The sequence below is a fragment of the Hyaena hyaena genome, unplaced genomic scaffold (genome assembly GCF_003009895.1).
Source record: "Hyaena hyaena isolate Hyena2069 unplaced genomic scaffold, ASM300989v1 scaffold_0, whole genome shotgun sequence".
Lineage (NCBI taxonomy): Eukaryota > Metazoa > Chordata > Mammalia > Carnivora > Hyaenidae > Hyaena > Hyaena hyaena.
Window position 1 is genome coordinate 6,663,264 of NW_024080632.1, and position 18,971 is coordinate 6,682,234.

The window sequence follows — 18,971 nt, forward strand, 5'->3', positions numbered from 1 at the left end:
GTCTTTGCCTTGTCCGCTGACTGGTCTGAGTTTTCTCTTCTTCTGGCAGTGGTATTTCTTTTCGTCTTGGTCCTGCATGATTTAGGGGTAGTTGATGCTTGTGTGTGTGTGCTGGTGCTTTGCTTTTATTTTGGGAAGAGTAGGGGAATCAAATGAACAATTTTCTTTCAGGCACCTCCACTGAGCTTTCAAACCAAGTCATCGGGAGTTAGCATCTTCCCACCCAGCAGGGAAGGGAGGAGTTGGCAGGAATTTGGCTCACCCATTCCCTCTGCAATCCTCTGGTGTGGTGGTAAGTGCTCTTCTCAATTGTGTAAATGGGCTGGGGGCACTGGGATCCCCGTTGGGATGAGGAGTGTCTGTGAGCTGGTGGGATAGAGGGTAAGTGGGGGGAGGGGTGTTGAGGAATGACCACATTTATTTGCCCACATTCTGCAGTGTTTGATTGCCTAAGCGGCACCCCAAAGCTAAATGAGATTTCGGCTCGGTGCCCAAGGAGGGGGTAAAATATGCTCCTGTTTTAGGCAATGCGATCAAAATTGTGGCTTCTGCCCAATTTTTACCCTCTCCCTTGCAGCAGAAGCTGTTGAAAGTAGCCAGCAGTTCTCTGAGTGGATTAACCCTTCATGGCATGGCCAGCCTGTACAAAGGGTCTCTGGGTGTTCTGATCTAGTGGGTGGGCACCTTGGCCCTGGATGGGAGACGGTCACCTGAGACTGAAAGGCTACCCCTTGCTGAGGGTCACCTAGGCACACCAGGTGAGGCGTGCGTAGGGCAGGGTTCAGAAGCTACCATCTTCCAGGTACAGCTGAGTAATTTAAATTTAGTGATTTTTGCAAACCTGGCTGTTCTCAGCTTCCTGAAATGGGAGATCTGGGAGCCATGAAGGGACTACATTTTGCTTGGAATGAGTGATCAGGCAGGCCAGGAGGGAGCAGCCAGCAGCCTGCTGAGCAGACGATGTTTTATTTTCACAGGTGGTGTAACCTGTAAGTGATTGTATGGGGGTGCATCCTGGCACCAGCCCAGGGGACTCCATCCTGAGCCTGTCTCAGAGTAGGCAAAGAAGGGAGCAGGGTTTGTTCAGGTTCTGGGGAAGGACTCCAGCTTCCGGCTTCAGATCTGTTCCAAAGCAGACCAAACCCCGATCTAGTTTCTTTATCTGAGGTCCTGATGGGGTAAGCCTGCACCAACCTGTTAGTGAGTGGGAAGTTGAGGTTTCTTGTAACTGAATCCAAAAACTCACATTTAATTTTAAAACGCCTTTGCTGCTAATCTGTGACCCATCCAGAGATTTCTCTCTGCCTTCTGCTTTGATTACATCTACCTTTCTGGAAATGAATGTCCTTATTTTTAGCATCTTCACTATTATCCCGGGGGCCACTTCAGTCTTCCGTCCCCCCAAGGATTTCTGTGTAGGCTCTTGTTCTTGGTGGTGGAGGAATAAAATGTCAGCCCCGGAGACTGGCAAGCCTCAAATGTAGGCAGGGCCCACTCAGTGATTATCTCCAGCCCCAGAGCCAAGTAGGGACACCATAATCCTAGGGCATGTGCCTGCTCAGGTAGAGCGTGTGAGGCAGAGGGGGTGGGCTGTTCCATGGTTAGTGTCAAAGACTCAGTCCTCCAAATCCCACGCTTCTGAGGAGGAAGTTGCCTTAGTTTCCTCCCGGGCAAGCCTCAAGTGTGAATGATTGGCAGGAAGAAATTTGGTTCGGAAGAGGAGCCGCAAGGTCTCGCCATGGGTGAAATTTAAAATATGAAACTTCGGCATTCCGTGGTCAAACTGGACGATGGCCGGGGTCCTGGAGTAGGGGTGCCCTAGTGTGCTAAGTGTTAACTCTTTAATTGCCGGGTTATGGGGAGTTTGGCAGGGGGGAACGGGGAGAGTATCAGGGGAGCCACAGGGGCCTCAGTGCAACATCACCATCTAGTACAGGAGCATTTCAGTGTTTTAACAACCGGTGTGGCCGGGCAGAACGTGCACGCTAGCCCTGCTGAGGGAGCTGGGACTGGGTTTTTAACATGTGGGTGCTTTTAAAACCTCTCCTTGCTGCTTTTCAGCCTTATTTCCTTGGGGGTGGCTAAGATCCAGAAGGCTGCCCTCCCTCCTCCCCCATCACATTTGAAATGGTGCATTGTGGTGCACCAGGGAAAGGGAGACAGAAGCTTCTGGAAAGAGGCTTGGCCTTGGACCAGGAGAGCTGGGTTCCAGCCCCAGCTCTGCCTCCCGTTTCCGGGCCTCAGTTTCCCTGTAGGTGCAACGAGGCACCTGGTCTAGGTGACTGAGGTCCTGTAACCATCTGATAGGAGTGCGTGTGCAGGTGTCCTTCTAGGAGGGGTGTGTGCCGTGTTTGGGAATTTGTCACGTGTGTCCAGGAGGCCCTGTTTGGGGTGAGCCGCGATGGGGATCTCTTGTGAGAATTTTGCAAGGTTCCTAGAATCTCGTGCTCAGCTGGAGAGGGGTCTGCTTTATTTGTGGCCTCAGATACATAGGCATACAGATATTGCAGCATTTGAAGGCTCTGCAGAGATTTATCCCAAGGGGTGGCAGCCAGGACCCCTTTGAGAGCCTCCACTCTGAAAAGATGCACATTCATCCAAACACGCAACTCCCGGGGATCCAGGGACCCTCCCTCATGCCCACCTGAGCACCTCAGGTTTGGAATCTCTGATCTAGTCTAACCCCTCAGGGGGGAGCCCAGAGAGGGCAAGTGGCTTGTCTAAGACCACACAGCAAATCATGACAGAGCAACATACAAATTTGCCATCATGAAGACAAGGCAGCATCACCCCTTTAGTCCTGGCTCGGGCAGCCCCTCCTCACCGCACCCGGTTGGGTACGCAGGGCGGACGTTCTTTGGTGCCTCTCGAGCCTGTGCTGGTGATTCGGGAGCACAGCTGTGGAGACAGACGCGGACATTTCCTTTCCCACTGGTGGGAGAGAGGCGGCAGCTTGGGATCTGCAATTCTAAAAGGTGGCCGGGGAAGTCACCTTCCCCAGCTTGCTCTGCCTGGAAAGGCATTCTGCTCATATACATCCTGGCTGCCCGGCCAAGGCTGTGAGTCCTTGCCACGGTGGCTGCCCTGGGCGTTTATGTGTAAGATGTGGTATTTACTCTTTATTTACCGCACCCCACCCCACCCCCAGCCATATGGGTGATAGAGAGTTTGTGACTTTCTAATAAAAACCACAATGACATATGGTCCTGTCTTCTGCTCTGTATCCCCTTTGAGTGGGGAGCTGGTCATAAATGCAGATGAATCAGGAGTTGATGTGAAGACAATGGGAAGCAGCATACTTAAAGGTATCTGTTAAGTGCTGTGGCTGTAACCTGGGATAAAAATAAATCCGGGACCCAGTCGTGGTAGGCTGGAGCCGACGAGCTTAAATGATTCAGCTGCTACCCAGGATGGAGAGCCCTGCTGTGCTGGGACTGTGAGGGAGGCACCACAGAAATAGGCCCCTCTCCTTCCTGTTCCCCACCCTCTCTGCCTCCTGAGCCAGCCATCTGAGGGGGTGCAGAGTGGGACTCTGGGAGAAGCCAAGACCTGAGTTCAAATTCTGACTCCCAGTGCTTCCTTGCTGTGTGACTTCAGGCAAGACCCTTAACCTCTCTGAGCCGCAGTTCCCTCAGTTAAGTACATTAAGGTCGTACAGTGTGGTGACTAAGAGCGTGGGCTCTGGAAATAGATCCCTTGGGTTTCGATCCTTGTGGTTGGGTCACTACACTTCTCCAAGGCTCAGTTTTCCCCTTGTAAAGTGAGGATACTAAAGGAAACATGAAAATGTGAAACATTTGAGTTAAGGCTTGCAAGGTGCTTAGCGCGGAGCCTGGGAAGACTAAGGAAGCAACATATGTCAGCAGCGGGGATGATGGTGAAGTCACTTCTGACTGAAACGAGATCGGGGTGAGGCAGAGGAAGGTGAATCTTGTGAGCTATATGTGTACCTCTGGGGCCCCGGGGGGACCGAAGCCAGAGCTTAGAGACAGGACACATCCAGTCCCACTTACTCCCTCTGTGGTTTTTGCGCCATTTCTGGTGGTTCCCAGGACCTCGGTTTCTTCATCTGTGAAATGGGCATAATGACCTCCTTTCCTTAAAGCTTGCGAAGCTCTGAGGAAACAGGCCCTGTGAGTGTGGTGGTCAGGCCCCGGAGGAAGGGGTCTGTGAGGAGGATCCTCTGTCTTTTGTTTCTCCAAATCCTTGAGAGGTTTTTTGCTGAATCATTCACAGCTCAGAGCCGGTGAATCTCTCCTAGGAGAACTGAGCTTTCCCTCGCTTCCCTTCCGCGGGGCTTTCCCTGCCATGGTGCTCTGCATAGGGCCCTGGAGGCACGACAGGCCGAATCCTTAAGGGCCAAGGCTGAGCATCCCAATTTTTAGGGTCAAGGTTAGCACACAGCAGCCATTGAGCAGTGACTGGCATAGAGGCACGCGTGCATGAATACATGAATGGAATCTTGGTCGGTTGATTAGTGGACACATCAGTTTGAGGAGACATCTTTGGCCTATGGTCCAAGCCAGAGGTCTGCATACAGTAGGCACTTAGTGCTTGTTGATTATGATGAGTCATTGGTGCAGAATTTAGAAGGACTTGGCTTTCGTCTCAGATCGGCTACAGGCAAAGGATGGGCCTCTCTTTCTCCTCCTGCCAGAGTATTCTTGAGACTTACTCATGCGGTGTACATTTATTGAGTGCTTACAGTATGCACCATGGTGGGTATTGGGAATAAAATGGTAACAAAGACCCAATGTCTTTTGGGGTTTAGATTAAGTAAGCGGCTGCCTACAAAATGTACACTTGGTGGGGGTGGTACAGAGAGAGGGCTTCCTTAGTCACCCTTTTGGGGCTGTTTTCACTCAGTTAAAGGACTTCCAAAATTCCATCACTGAAGTTTCCATCTTTTGTATCAAGCCTTTGCTCTTGGACCAAAAGCAGATGCTTGGGATGAGATAACACTTCCAGCCTTCTTAGTCATTTATGCTTTTACTGAAGAGGAGTTGGAAACTCCCTTCCAAAAAGTGAGGGGAGAGCCTTTGTGGGGTGGGGAGCGGGGCCTGCTCACACTAAGGTAAAGGAAGGGCGCAGAAGGTAGGAAAGGCGAAGGTCGCTGGACTCATCTTCTGCTGGGGTTCGAAAGCTCTCAATGCCAAGGGCATCCAAGCCAGATTCCCGGCGGGGGGCTTGGACCCGCTCCATCAGAAACTCTGAGGGCCTTGGGACGGGTGTTTGCACAAGCCTCCACCTGCTGTAGATAAAGGAGGGTTTTGGAAATGCAGAACACGTTTACAGGTGTGAGTTATAACAGTTCTGGTGAGACTTTCTCCCGAGGTCCCCCCACCACACTACACGGCTCACCATCCCCCAGGGGGCTGAACAGGGTAAAAGCCAGCTCTCCTGCCTCCCCAGCACCCACCACGTACTTTCTGCCACTGAACCCTGTTTCCCGCAGAGGCACAAGCTTGATCTTTCAGTGCTCACCCCATTCCCTGCTAACCCCTGAGTACCCCAGTAGGGGCACTTCTTTCTCAGGCAGGACCCAGGGACCTGGGTTATCAGATGGCTCAGTGGCAAGGCATGGCGACCAGCCAGACCCCCCTAGCCTGGCCAGGCCTCTGCGCTTTGAGAGAACAGAGCTGGTTCTTAGCTCAACTTGCTTTCCATTTGGGCCCGGGAGATGTGGGGTGCAGCTGTACCGAGGCACCAGGCTGCCATCCGCAATGTCGCTGTGTTTTCCTCGAAGTAATTGTCTTGCTGTCATTAGTTTTAATGACATAACGCGCGCTTAAATCTCGTTGTAACGGAGCCGTGTCAGACCCTGGCTTAGTAATCCAGTTAGCGAGCAGGATAACGTGCCACGGGAAGGAAGCTGGGGTTTCTGCCCAGCGCCCCCCCACCAACCCCGCAATTAATCAACAAGAGGAAAACCATCTGACAGCGTCATCATGATGTGTGGCTTGTGAAGGGTTTATGCGGAGAGTGGGGGGAACCGTCTCCTCATCTCTCAGGATAATCTGAGTGAGTTCATTCAGTTGCCTCTTTCTTTTTTTCTTCCTCTTTCCTTTCCTCCCCCTTTAACGCACCTACACAATGACAGGCAGCGACTTGTGAATGGAAGCAGCCTCCAGTAGAGCACAGATTATGTAAGCGGGTTCCGGTGCCAGCCGTTGGTGGCGGAGCGGCCGTGCGGGGCTGCTGAGAGGAGACCGTTTCTCCAAGTTTATCGGGAGGCCTCCCACGCCCGCCGCTGCCCAGGACGCCCCTGTGCCGCGCATTCTGCCCCTCCGCCTGCCCCTCGTCCCTGGCCCTCCCGACCTGTTGGCTTTTTCCTCTGTCACTGTTGCGCCGCCGTGTCCCCAAGCGCCTCTCTCTCTCTCTCTCTGGCTCTCTCCCTTCTGCACCGCCCCTGGGCCCTTGCCCATCTGTTCCACCCTTTGAAAATCCCATCTCTCCGCTCTTCCTGCCTGTGTCTCTCCCTCCTTTCTCCCCCCCCTCCCTTGCTCTCTTCTTCTCCTTATTCCTGCCCTGCCCCGTCACACCTTTCTCTCATCCGTGCACACATATCGAGTGGCTTGGGAAGGGAGAGCATTTGTGAGGCCCGAGGCCGCGGGTAGGGTGACCAGCTGCCCGACAGAGGGGACCCTTGGCATGCCAGACTCTCCGTGTGTTCGCGGAGGAAAAGCCCCAGACAAACCCAGACGAGTGGGTCCTCAGATGCTTGGGCTCCTGTAGGGGCCTCCAGACCATAGATGTGGCTTTCGGGGGGAGGGGGGTTACCTGCTCAGGGGGAGGGGCACGGTGGTTTCTGAAGCCCTCCCCAGCCTTGCCGTGCCCTGCTCTCCCGGGGCGTGAAGACTACGTCTGCAGAGGCCAGCGGTCACTCAAGGGCAGGGGGCTGCCTCCCTCCTCCATCCCCTCCTCTTCCCCCGGCAAGACTGGCCACCCAGCCAGTTATTCGCTCGTTTGTCACAAGAGGGGACCCAGTGAGAGATGTCAGGTGGTCCTACGCCCGACGTTCTCACACTTGAGCCTGTGTCGGAATCCCCTAAAGGACTGTTAAGGCAGAGTTTCTGAATCTCCTGGGCCCAAGAACTTGTGGGTCTGACACATCATTCCCAACCACGTGGTCGCTGCTGCCCCAGGAACCCCACTTTGAGAACCGCTGCTTTCAATCAATTCATTCCCAGATATTTGTTGTGTCCTACTATGCGCCAGGCAGCGCGGTAGGCCCTGGGGATTCGCCAGTGCGTGAGACGTAATTCTCTGCCCTGCTAGAACCTACAGTCTAGTCGGGGGACAAAGGCAACAAACAAATACGTCACCACGATGATTTCAGGAAACGATATGACGTGGTTATGACATGGTAGAGAGAGACGAGAGGCGGCTGGAGGGAAGAAAGGTAATTTTGTTATAAAAAGGGTGGCCAGGGGGAAACTTCTAGAGATGGTAACATTTGGATTGAAAGCTGAGTTTCTAGAAGGAGCCAGAACAACCCAGGCTGCTGGAACAGAGGCGCAGAGGCAAGTGGGGTGGAAAGTGAGGGGGACGAGGTGGGCCGGGGGCCGAGGGGTCACGCAGGACCCGCCAGTGTAGGCAAGGAGTCTGGATTCAGATTTTATGTGAAGGGGAAGGGTTCTAATCAGGAAAGTGCCATGATCTAACTTATAGCCTTGGTAGTGATTGCTTTGGCTTCTTAGTGGAAAAAAGACTGCAGGAGGCAGGGGTGGAAGACAGGAGGCTGGGGGAGGGGGCAGGGGACCAGTGACGGGCGTGTGCACCACGCGGTGGCAGGGAAGGAGGAGGTCAGATTCTGGTGTATTTGTTCTGCAGGAACACACACAGGTCTCACTGAGGGATCACATGTGGGGGTGAGGGAGGAGCCAGGGCCCCCTCCCGGGGACACAGGACCCATTCTCGGCACTGGGGCAGCGGTTGTGATTCCGGGGGTGTGGAGCGGGGCCGTGGCCGCAACCGGGGGCCAATGGATTAAAAAGCAAGACCGGGGGCGCCTGGGTGGCTTAGTCGGTTAAGCGTCCGACTTTCGCTAAGGTCATGATCTCGCGGTTCGTGGGTTCGAGCCCCGCGTCGGGCTCTGTGCTGACAGCCAGCTCAGAGCCTGGAGCCTGTTTCAGTCTGTGACTCCCTCTCTCTCTGACCCTCCCCTGCTCACGCTGTCTCTCTCTCTCCTAGAAACAAATAAAAAAAAAATAAAAAAATAAAAAGCAAGACCGCCAGCGTGTGCTAGGTGAGGGGCGCCTTTCGGAGACATTGCAAATGCTCATTCCACGCTCGCTAAAACGCACCGTCCCTCTCTCCCCAGAGGAAGAGGCAGCAGCAGCTCAGGATTTTTTTTTTCTTCCATGAGCAGCGGCTGGATTAATCTGCCAGGGCCAAGCAACATATTGGAACTTGGCAAAGGTGACGCAGCCCCAGAAGTGGTTGCTGCCACCGTGTCAGCGAGGGATGTCTGGCCAAGTACTTCTTCCAAAGGTCCGAGGGCGGGGGGCTTGTGGGAAGGGCCACTAGGCGGGATGGAGGACAGAGCCCCTGGCGTGTGACCATCAGACGTCCCTGTTGCTCGCCAGGGCTGCCCCGGCCAGAGGCGGCCATCAGCACTGGCATGTCTCTGAAGCCAAAACTAAGACGACCCAGCCCTAGAGGGACATGTAGCCCAGTGACACGCCCCCTGTGCCTTTCAGAAAGACACCTGCTGCTGTTTCTTTAGGTTTGCTTTTTCCTCTCGGGAAGGTTTATCTGGCTCGGGCAGGCCTCCGTATTATCAGTATCTTACCTGCAGAGGGGTCTGGATGCGCATCCGCTTCCAGACAGCGCATGCCTCTTTGGAGACCAATCCCCGGGGAAAAATACATGTGCTTGCGTGCTGGTGACCGGGAGGGGGCTTTGCTTCTGATTATAGTGCGAGGAGAGCTGGCCTCATTTGAGCCTCTCAGTCTTCCAGAGAGAACTCATCTGCTTTGTAGATTAGCATGGAATTTTTGTTGTGGCCCAGGCGCTGAGAACGGAGTTCTTTCTCTCTCTCATTTCCTAGCACGTGACCACCGTTGATCCCAAAAGATTTCTTTCTCAATTTTTCATAATTTATTCTCTTTGTCCTCATATGCCATCACCACCCCCCCATCACAAGCAACCCTTCTATTCCATTCAATGGACTTCTCTTTTGTTTGTATATGCACCTTCAAAATACGCATTTAAGTTTTTTTAACGTTTGTTTTTGAAAGTGAGAGAGAGGGAGACACAGAACTTGAAGCAGGCTCCAGGCTCTGTGCTCTCAACGCAGAGCCGGATGCGGGGCTCAAACCCACGAACCGTGAGATCATGACCTGAGCTGAAGTCAGACGCTTAACTGACAGAGCCAACCAGGTGCCCCAAAATATGGATTTTTAACTTATAAAAATGGCTTGGTTCTATAAATCTCATTGTTGCCCACTTTCTTTTCATTTAGCACTGTGTTTTCAAGATCCTTCCGTGTTGTACACATGCATGGAAGCCTTTGCTTCTAATTGTTGTTAAACTCCAGGGCATAAATACCCTGCATCTTACTCATTCTCTGAGCTCATGTTAATGCTGGTTACCTGGACTCTTTCTGGGACTCTCCTGCACGAAGCAGCTGGGATTCAGGACACAGAGACTTATTGTAATAGAGATTTAATAGTTGTTTGGGAGGCGTAAGGAGTTGCTTCTTTGTTTAGCTTCTGATGGTTTGCTCACCAAACACTGAGCACCCACTCGTGATGCCCCGTGGGTGTGGAGAGTAAGGCAGCCATCAGGTCGGTGGGGTTTGGAGGCAGGCGGATCTGGGTTTCAGTCAGACCACGATACCCACCACTGGCTGTGTGACCTTTGGTAAAGTGACTTTGCCTCTCTGAGTCTCAGTTTCTTCTGTAAAATGGGGAGAATGCTAGTATTCATTTTATAAGGTTCTTGAAAGTGAAGTAGGTGATATAGGTCATCGCGTTGTGTAATAAAACTGTTGTAAATGGCACCCCGCGAGGGGGTTGGATAAGTAGATGTTTATATCCCTTCCATGCGCTGCTGGATCTCTGGCTCTGTGTGCGTGTGTGTGTGTGTGTGTGTGTGGTTTCCTGGCTGAGGCTGAGACAGCGTCTGCCCTGTTGAAGAGCTATTTCCCCATCTATGTGGAGAGACCCTGATCCCTTCCGGCATCGGCCCCCGAGCCGCCTCTGTGCATTCCCCAGGACTGGGGTTCCTACGCCGACACTGACATGGCCTCAAGATAGACGGGCGCCGGCAGAAAGGCATGTGTGGGTCCTGAACAAGCTCAGAGGGTAAAACACCCTCGAAGCTGGTAATGGGAGTCTTCAAGGGGCTGGAAAGGTCCTCAGAGGACCCCAAGTCCCTGGGACTGAGTAGCTGACTCGAGCTCTGGAACATTCTCCCTCTGGTTGCATGGCAGCAAGTCTAGGATGGAAGCCATCATCCCGATGGGGCACCACAGGGCTGTGGTGACATACTGTAGGGTGGCCTCAGGTCTCCACCGCAGGGTGCTCTCTGGTGGCCCACGGAGGCTCCCCACCTGCTTTTAACATGTCATCACCCTCTTGCTAAAAAGACCTGTGAGCTAAGAGTACCCAGCTAGGTTCGGAGCCCAGCTATGCCACACAGTGGCTGTGTCCTGGAGCTGCACAGTCATACAGGAAGCCAACGAACTGGAGCCTTGTCCTCCAAGTCACAGAGCAGTCACGGGGGGCTCGACCTGGCGCTTCGCACTTTCGTAAGTGATCTCCCCACCGTGACCCTCAGAGCGCTGGCGAAGGAGGCTTTGTCACCACGCTCATTTTGCAGACCAGAACTCCGAGGCTACGGGAGACAGAGAGTTCTCAGTTCCCCAAATTCATGCTGCCAGTCAGGAGTAGATTCAGGGACTCAAACCCTGATCTTTTGGGCACCAAAGTCAAATACTGAATTTTCATAGCGGGGAAATGAGCCTCCCCGGGCCTCATCCTTCTGCTCTGTAAAATGAGATCATGATCAATCACCGCTCATTGTTTGGAGCTGTGAACATCCAGCAGCTTGGAGTTTCCTTCTTTAATGTGACGCTCTGCGGACATGGATTCTCTAGTCGTCAGATCCTCCTGGCTTGGATGGCGGGTGGTAAGCAGGAAGGTCCTCTCCTGGGGGGGAGGACACCGATCGGTAGGAGGCAGTAGCTCAGTGATTAAGAGCAGGGCCGCTGCCCCCAGAGTTCCTTGCAATTCGGGCTGAGCTACTTGGCAGCCTGTGACCTCGGGCAAGTTATTCGGCCTCTCTGGCCTCAGTTTACTCACCTGTGAGATGGGAATAATAATGGCTCCTCCCTCACAGGGACGCTGTGAGGACTCTATAAGATAATACATATACAAGCACCCAGAACAGCACTCCGTACGTGCTCCACTGCATAAACGTCCACTGCTTATTACGACGTGGAACTTTTTTTAAATGTTTATTTATTTTTGAAAGAGACAGAGAGAGACAGAGCACAAGCAGGGGAGGGGCAGAGAGAGCGGGAGACACAGAATCCGAAGCAGGTTCCAGACTCTGAGCTGTCAGCACAGAGCCCAACACGGGGCTGGAACCCATGAACCGTGAGATAGTGAGCTGAGCCGAAGTCGGATGCTCAACCGACTGAGCCACCCAGGTGCCCCCGGAACTTTTTCTTTTAAGTTACTTCTAAAGTCAGTGTTTATTATATAAAGTTGTATATGTTTATTATATAAAATTATATAAAAATGTTTATCATATAAAATAATCAATCCGTAAAAAATGTTTTTTCTGCCACTGATATATAGTTAGAAAATAATTAACAAATCAAAAAAAGTAAGGAAAGTTTTGTAACATTAGCAAAACTCATCTACTGCGGATACCTTTTGTTGAAGAACAGGAAAAGGGAAAGATATCATTTGGAGTTGCTTTGGTGGTTGAGAAATTTAGAAAGAATTTACTTGAACTATATATATACACACACATTATATATATATATTAAATTAAATTAAATTAAATTAAATTAAATTAAATTAAAACCTGAGACAAGGGATTCCAAAGAGGAGAACACACATTGATGAGACAGTGTCACAAGAAATCTGACCTAAGCTGGGGGGGCTTCCCAGAAGTAGTGACATTTGATCTGAGAGCTGAAGGATGAATAGGAGTTAACGGAGTAAAGAAAAGAGACCAGAACAGTTATGGCAGTGAGAACAGCAATGTGGAAGGGCCCTGGGGTGGCACTCAAGGATCTGAAAGAAAGCCAGTGTAGTTGGAGCACAAGGTGGAGGGGGCCCGGCGCGAGATGCGGTCGCTGGTTCCCGCAGGGCCGTGGTACGGCAACCTCGCTTTATTCTGAGAGCAGTTCTGAGGGAGAGTCTGTGTTCACAGGCAGATGACCTGATCTGATCTGTTTTGTAAAGGCCTCCCTAGCGGCAGTGCGGGAATCACATCCAGGAGAGGACTTGGGGCAAATTGACTAAGACTAAACTGGCAACAGAGAGCCTCCTGTGTGGGCTGGGTCCCCTGTGCCCCACCCTCTTCACGGCGCCTACTTCCTGGGAGGGGGGAGGGCAGGGTGATCCCCAACCAGGGAGAGATTTTGTTCTGCAGTGAATCATGGTGTGGGGCTCCTCCCTGAAAACCCAGAGAGATGGGTTAGGGCGGTTGCCCATACACCTGGGTTTAAATCCCAGCTCTGCTGCTGTGTGACTTTGAACCAGTTACTAAATCTCCCTATGCCTCAGTTTTCTCATCTGGAAAACGGGGACAGAAATAATGTCGACCTCACTGGATTTTCTTGGGGATTTAACAGGCCAATAGATATATAATCTTTGCTTGGAACAGGTGTGGCATGGGAGAGATGTTCAATAAACATTAGCTAGTGCCATTTTTCTACATTTTTAAAATGTTTATTTATTTTTAAGAGAGAGATACAGAGTGTGAGCGGGGGAGGGGCAGAGAGAGACGCACCCAGAGAATCTGCAGCAGGCTTCAGGTTCTGAACTAGCTGTCAGCACAGAGCCCAACGTGGGGCTCGAACCCACAAGCTGTGAGATCATGACCTGAGCCGAAGTCAGATGCTTAGCCACCCAGGCGCCCCAAGCTAGTAACACTTTTGTGTTGATGATCAAGGTGATGATAATGAAATCTCAGAGCTCAACATTCTAGAAGGGGTCCTGGTCATCTCTTGCACCCTCTGCACACTGCCTCACCTTCTGCGGGTCTTTCCTCAGACATCACCTTCTCGGAGAGGCCTTTTCTGATCATCTTATCTAAAAGTGCACCCCTCGCAGATTCCTACCTCCTCCTGTCTCTTTCATACTTCTAGCGCTTTGCACCGTGTGACACACTATCTTACTATATTACTTACTTATTTAGTTCTTTTTAAGTTTATTTATTTTTGAGAGAGAGACAGAAATCAGGAGGCGCAGAGAGAGGGGAAGAGAAAGAATACTGAGCAGACCTCACACTGTCAGCACAGAGCCCAATGTGGGGCTTGAACCCACAAACCATGGGATCATGACCTGAGCCCAAACCAAGAATCAGATGCTTAATGAACCAAGCCACCCAGGTGGCCTTTTCCTTCCTTCCTTCCTTCCTTCCTTCCTTCCTTCCTTCCTTCCTTCCTTCCTTTTCCTTCCCTCCTTCCTTCCTAAGTTTATTTATTTCTTACAGATACTTATTTATTTTGTTCATCGTCTGTCTCCCCACTGGAATGCCAGCTCCCACAGAACGGGAATGTTTGTTTTATTTACCGCTGTTTGCTCAGTGCACTGTATCCCACAGCATCGGGCACACAGTAGGTGCTCAGTATTTATTTGTTGGATAAATGAAGGCTGACAGCATCCATCTAATGCTCCCTGCTCTTGTTCAAAAGCTGAGCCACACTCCCCAGGCTGCTCTAACTCACCGAACGGTTCACTGAACAGCAAAAGCAGCAGCAGGAAAAAAAAAAAAAAAACCTCAAGCCCTAGAAGGGGGGTGGGGGATGGACAGGGAAGGTGTTGAGGCACCAGAGATTTTCGTGATGGGGAAAAAAAGTGAAGGTCTTTTATAAAACCAGTGCAGCAGCCTGCCTTGTTTAACCTGATTAATCACATTAAGACTTTGTCGATACCCGCATTCTCTGGGCCCTGGCCGCGGCAGCTGGTGGAGGCAGACTTATTCAATATTTAAGAAGACTTGCGCTGCAGGCAGAGGGTTTGGGCTGCAGGCAGAACACCACCAAATGCTCAGGGACCGTCTCTTAAGTGGTGGATTGTTCCTGAAAGGAAGGAAACGAGAGAAGGAAAAGCCTGGACGCCCTCAGTCTCCCCCCGCCCCACCCCAACCTTCCCAGATTTCTGGCAACACTGGCCGGCACATTGGCTCTGACTCAGGGCAAGAGAGTGTTACCTGCAGTAAGGAACCCACAGACCAGGGAGCTTGGGTCTGCCTTGTGCTAGCATTGCGGGAAGTGGTGGTTTTCAGAGTGTGATCTCCAGACCAGCAGCATCAGAGTCGCCCGGAACGTCCTAGAAATGCAAATTCTCGGGCTCTGTCCCAGACCTCCTGAAACAGAAACTCCTGGGGCCGGCAAAGCGGGCGTGAGTCTGCTTTCAGGAGCCTCCAGGTGATCAATGCATGGCCAAGTTTAAGATGCCCCGGCAGGAGGGACAGGGGCCTGAAGACAGTACGGAGGGGGACACGCAGTTCCACGCTCGTGGTTTTCTGTCCTGGCCGCACGTCATAATCCCCAGGAGGACCCTCAAATGTCTGATGCGGGCACCTGCCACAAGTTTCTTCTATAGGTGGTTTGGTTGGGATTCTGGAGTTAGCATTATTTTAAAAGTTTACTTATTTGGGGGCACCTGGGTGGCTCAGTCGGTTAAGCATCCGACTTCGGCTCAGGCTGTGATCTCACAGCTCATGAGTTCGAGCCCCGCGTCGGGCTCTTTGCTGACAGCTCAGAGCCTGGAGCCTGCTTCGGATTCTGTCTCCTGCTCTCTCTGCCCCTCCCCCCCTCGCTCTCTGTCTTTTTCTCAAATAGAAATAAAAACATTAGAAAATTTTAAAAAGTAAAGTTTATTTATTTTGAGAGGCAGAGAGAAAGAGAGCCGGCAGGGGAGGGGCGGAGAGAGGGACAGACAGAATCCCAAGCAGGCTCTGCACTGTCTGCACAAAGCCCGATACGGGGCTCGAACCCATAAACCGTGAGATCATGACCTGAGCCGAGATCAAGAGTCAGACGCTTAAACAGCTGAGCCACCCAGGCGCCCCTTGTTTGTTTGTTTTTAATTTTATATATTCTGTATATTAGGATGCCAGTACGCTGGAATTAGCAGTTTTTACTGCCCCCAATCCCTGATTCTAGGGTGTAGGTAGGGACCTCCTAAGGCAGCCCACCTGTTTACTGCCACTGTGTCTTTGACGAGTCATCTTACCTCACGTGTCCTTATTTCTGGCACCGTGAAGCCGGTCCTTACCTCCCATCTTCTGTGACTTGCAAACAAATTGTGAATCCTGGGAGAGAAGCCAGTGTGAAATCTTTGCCCTGCTCATCGTCCTGGTGACCCGGGGCCCCAGGAGGCTCACCACTTGAGAACTTCACAGGGCACCGAAGCCCCTCGGGTTGGAGATGTGACCGCACCTGGGAGAGAACAGGGTGACATGCAGCTCTGAAGGTGGAGGAGACCAGAGGAGACAGGTAGAAGTTCAAACCCTCCAGGCCGTGGTTGGCAATCGGGACTTCAGACTAGAATTGTCATTTTATTTTTCTCTGTGAAATTAAAAGCTGCCGGTTACCGAACGTTTAATTAATACAGGCCGGCACCGTGCCGGGAGCTGCCTGTGCCTCATTCCACCCAAAGCTTCCGTCAGCCCTGAGAAGAAGGAGCATGTGTAACCCCCGTTCTCCACACAAGGGAAGTGGGGTGCACAGAGGAACGTGCCCGAGGCCCCAGGCTGGCGAAGGCTGAGCCAGGAAGGCACCAGTGGGGTGTCTGGACTTAGCCACTTCCTACCCCTTCCTGCCCCACGGGTCCCGACACCAAACATAGGTTGGCTTCCTAGGGGGGTGGTTACTAAGGGGACATCCTGACGATGTCTCCAGAAGCTCCAGGTGAAGTGGCCGTAGGAGGGGCCGAGTGTCACTACCCCCTGTGCCTCTGGATTCAGGCCCCGGCTTCAGTTCTGCGTCGCGGGAGCTTGGTTTTCTTCTCAAGGCTTCTGCACCTCCAGGCCCCTTGAAGGCATGTTAGGGACACTTCTCTTTCCTTTCTCGATTTTCATACAGCAGCCTGGCCGCTTGAACTCCGACCGAAAATGCACAGATAACTGCAAAGCCTCCACTCGTCTTTCAAAGAGAGATGACCTTCGTGTTTTCCTTGCTTTTCTCAAGTTTCCCCTCTCAAAAAGAGCTGGAAATCAGGGCCAAGGGGACTCAGTTTTCAAGCTTTGAAAGATGAGGACCTTTCAAAGGACCTTTCAAAGGTGGCTCAGCCGGTTGGGCTTCCGACTTCGGCTCAGGTCATGATCTCATGGTTCGTGGGTTCGAGCCCCGTGTCGGGCTCTGTGCTGACAGCTCGGAGCCTGGATCCTGCTCCGGATTCTGGGTCTCCCTCTCTCTCTGCCCTCCCCCGTTTGCATTCTCTCTCTCTCTCTCAAACATAAATCAACATTAAATAATGAAAGAAAGATGAGGACCTTCCTGCTCCCTCAGATCGGCCCTCACCAGTGACCTGGTTTATTGCAGAAACTGAGCTGGTTTGAGAGGAACCTTAGGCTGCTGCAAACCTTTCCCCCTAGAGCGTGTGCTGTGGACGCCAGAGATGGCACACACGCTTAGAAACCCATTTGCTCCCAGCCCTGGGTCATTATCTGGTCAGACTCCAGAAGAGCCATGTGCAGACAATTCCTGTAAGTTTTCCACGTCTGGTGAATCCCCAAACCAATGTGTTTGCTCCTGGCTGGTTTCCATTCTTCCAGTTCACCCCGTTCTGCTCCAGAAAGGGGATGGTTGGGGGGACGGGGTCTGAGATGTACCTTGGGCATCTTGTGGGAGAAGCTGGCCAAGAAACAAGCTATAATGACAGTACTTTGTAGGGTCTTTGGCACTTTCTTTCCCAAATTGCCTCTTTACATCAATTATCTTATTACCTGCCCCTTGCCCCAAACACACTCTGGAAAAATAAAACAGAAAACAGACCAAACTACCAAGGGTTTGTCCCATGTAATAGTCCCCGTTGTCAAAGGGAAAGTGGAAAGGTAGGAGCACTTGCTGATTTGTCCAGTATTTTGCATATATATGTATAATATATACATGTATTATATATATAAACAGCTGCATATACACAAGATATATAATGTATCATTACATATGATGCATGTAATGTACTGTCGACTTTACATATATACACATATAGGTATGTATGAGAGAGAGAGAGAGAGAGAGAGAGAGAGAATTTCAAGCAGGCTCCACGTTGACAGTGCAGAGCCTGACGCAGGGCTCGAACTCATGAACCGTGAGATCATGACCTAAGCCAAAATCACGAGTTGGACGCTCAACAGACCAAGCCGCGCAGGTGCCCCCAGAGATTTATGTTTCACGGTTCTGGAGGCTGGAAGTCTGAGGTCAGGGGCCCGGCAGCATCGGGTTCTGGTGAGGATCCTCCTCTGGCTGGCGGACTGCTGACCATTTGCTGTGTCTTCACTTGGCAGAGGGCAGAGGCAGCGTGACGGCTCCCTCGTGACTCTCAGCACCCATCCCATCAGGAGGGCCCCGCCCCCCAACCACCTCCCCCGGCCCCGCCTGCTCCTACCATCACATCGTGGGGGTAGGGTCTCAACACCCAAATGTTGAGTGGACACAAACATCAAGTCCATGACAATGCATTGCATTGTTAAATTTTTTTAAATGTTTATTTATTTTTGAGAGAGAGAAAGAAACAAAGGTTGAGCAGGGGAGAAGCAGAGAGGGAGGAAGACACAGAATCTGAGCCAGGCTCCAAGCTCCGAACTGTCAGCACAGTTGACGTGGGGCTCGAACTCACAAACCGTGCAATCATGACTTGAGCCGAAGTCAGGTGCTCAACCAACTGAGCCCCAGTATATCGTATTGTTGATCGTTAACATTGAACTCAGGGCCAGCAGCACAGTACCTCGTGGCATATGAACTCACCTAGCAAACATGTTTTCTCTATAAGGCACATTGCAGCCTTGTTGCTCTGAGGAACATCAGACGGACCTCACACTGTGCTCAGGGGCCATTTTTAAACAGTGCAATCGCCAACCCACATGTGAACAGCGTTGCACTAAACAAGACCTTGAAAAAGAGACTTGTGTACAGCATGAGAGCAGGGTACTCAGGCTGGTAACATGTATGTTGGGCAATTCGTTTTTTTCTGGCTGCTGTGTGTGTGTGTGTGTGTGTGTGTGCGCGTGCGCGCGTGCACACGCGCATGCATGTAAATGACCATGAAAGTGCTACAAGTATTGCTTTTGGAGTAACAAACAAATTTTACTGAGTAGGCAGATTCACAAATACAGAATCTGCAAATAATGCGAATCGATTCTGAGTGTGTGTGTATCAATCAGAATTACATCAATGGTAAACCTAACTGGCTCTAGTTCAAGAGATACAGAGGGACGTTTATTGGCTAATGGAATAGAAGAGCCCACAACCTGGCTGAGGCCTGACTGTATTCAGTGGCTTGAAAACAGCCTCAGGACTGATTTCCGATCACCTCGCTCTGTTTTCTTCTAGGCTGGCCTCTCCCTCAGGCGGGCTTTCTCTGCCTGGGACAACATCCCACCAATGTACCAGGAACTCAGAAGCTCAGGGCTTAGCCTCCCATGGCTCACAGAAGTCGATCTGCACAAGACTGACCGTCCCACTGGGGGTGGGGGTGGGGGTGGGGGCGGAGTGGATGGCTGTTCTTCCTCCACTTTCTCTTAGGAGGCACCCTTTCCATATCTCCATGCGCGGC

General features: G+C 51.7%; 1 protein-coding gene across 1 annotated transcript in view; it reads left to right on the plus strand.

Moving 5' to 3' along the window:
* RPH3A (rabphilin 3A) overlaps window positions 1–18,971 on the plus strand; it is a 100,559-nt gene continuing 81,588 nt past the window's right edge. Inside the window, exons 1-2 of the mRNA XM_039244899.1 lie at window positions 1–51; window positions 172–292. The gene's annotated coding sequence lies outside the window, so the exon portion shown is untranslated. The remainder of the gene's footprint in view (window positions 52–171; window positions 293–18,971) is intronic.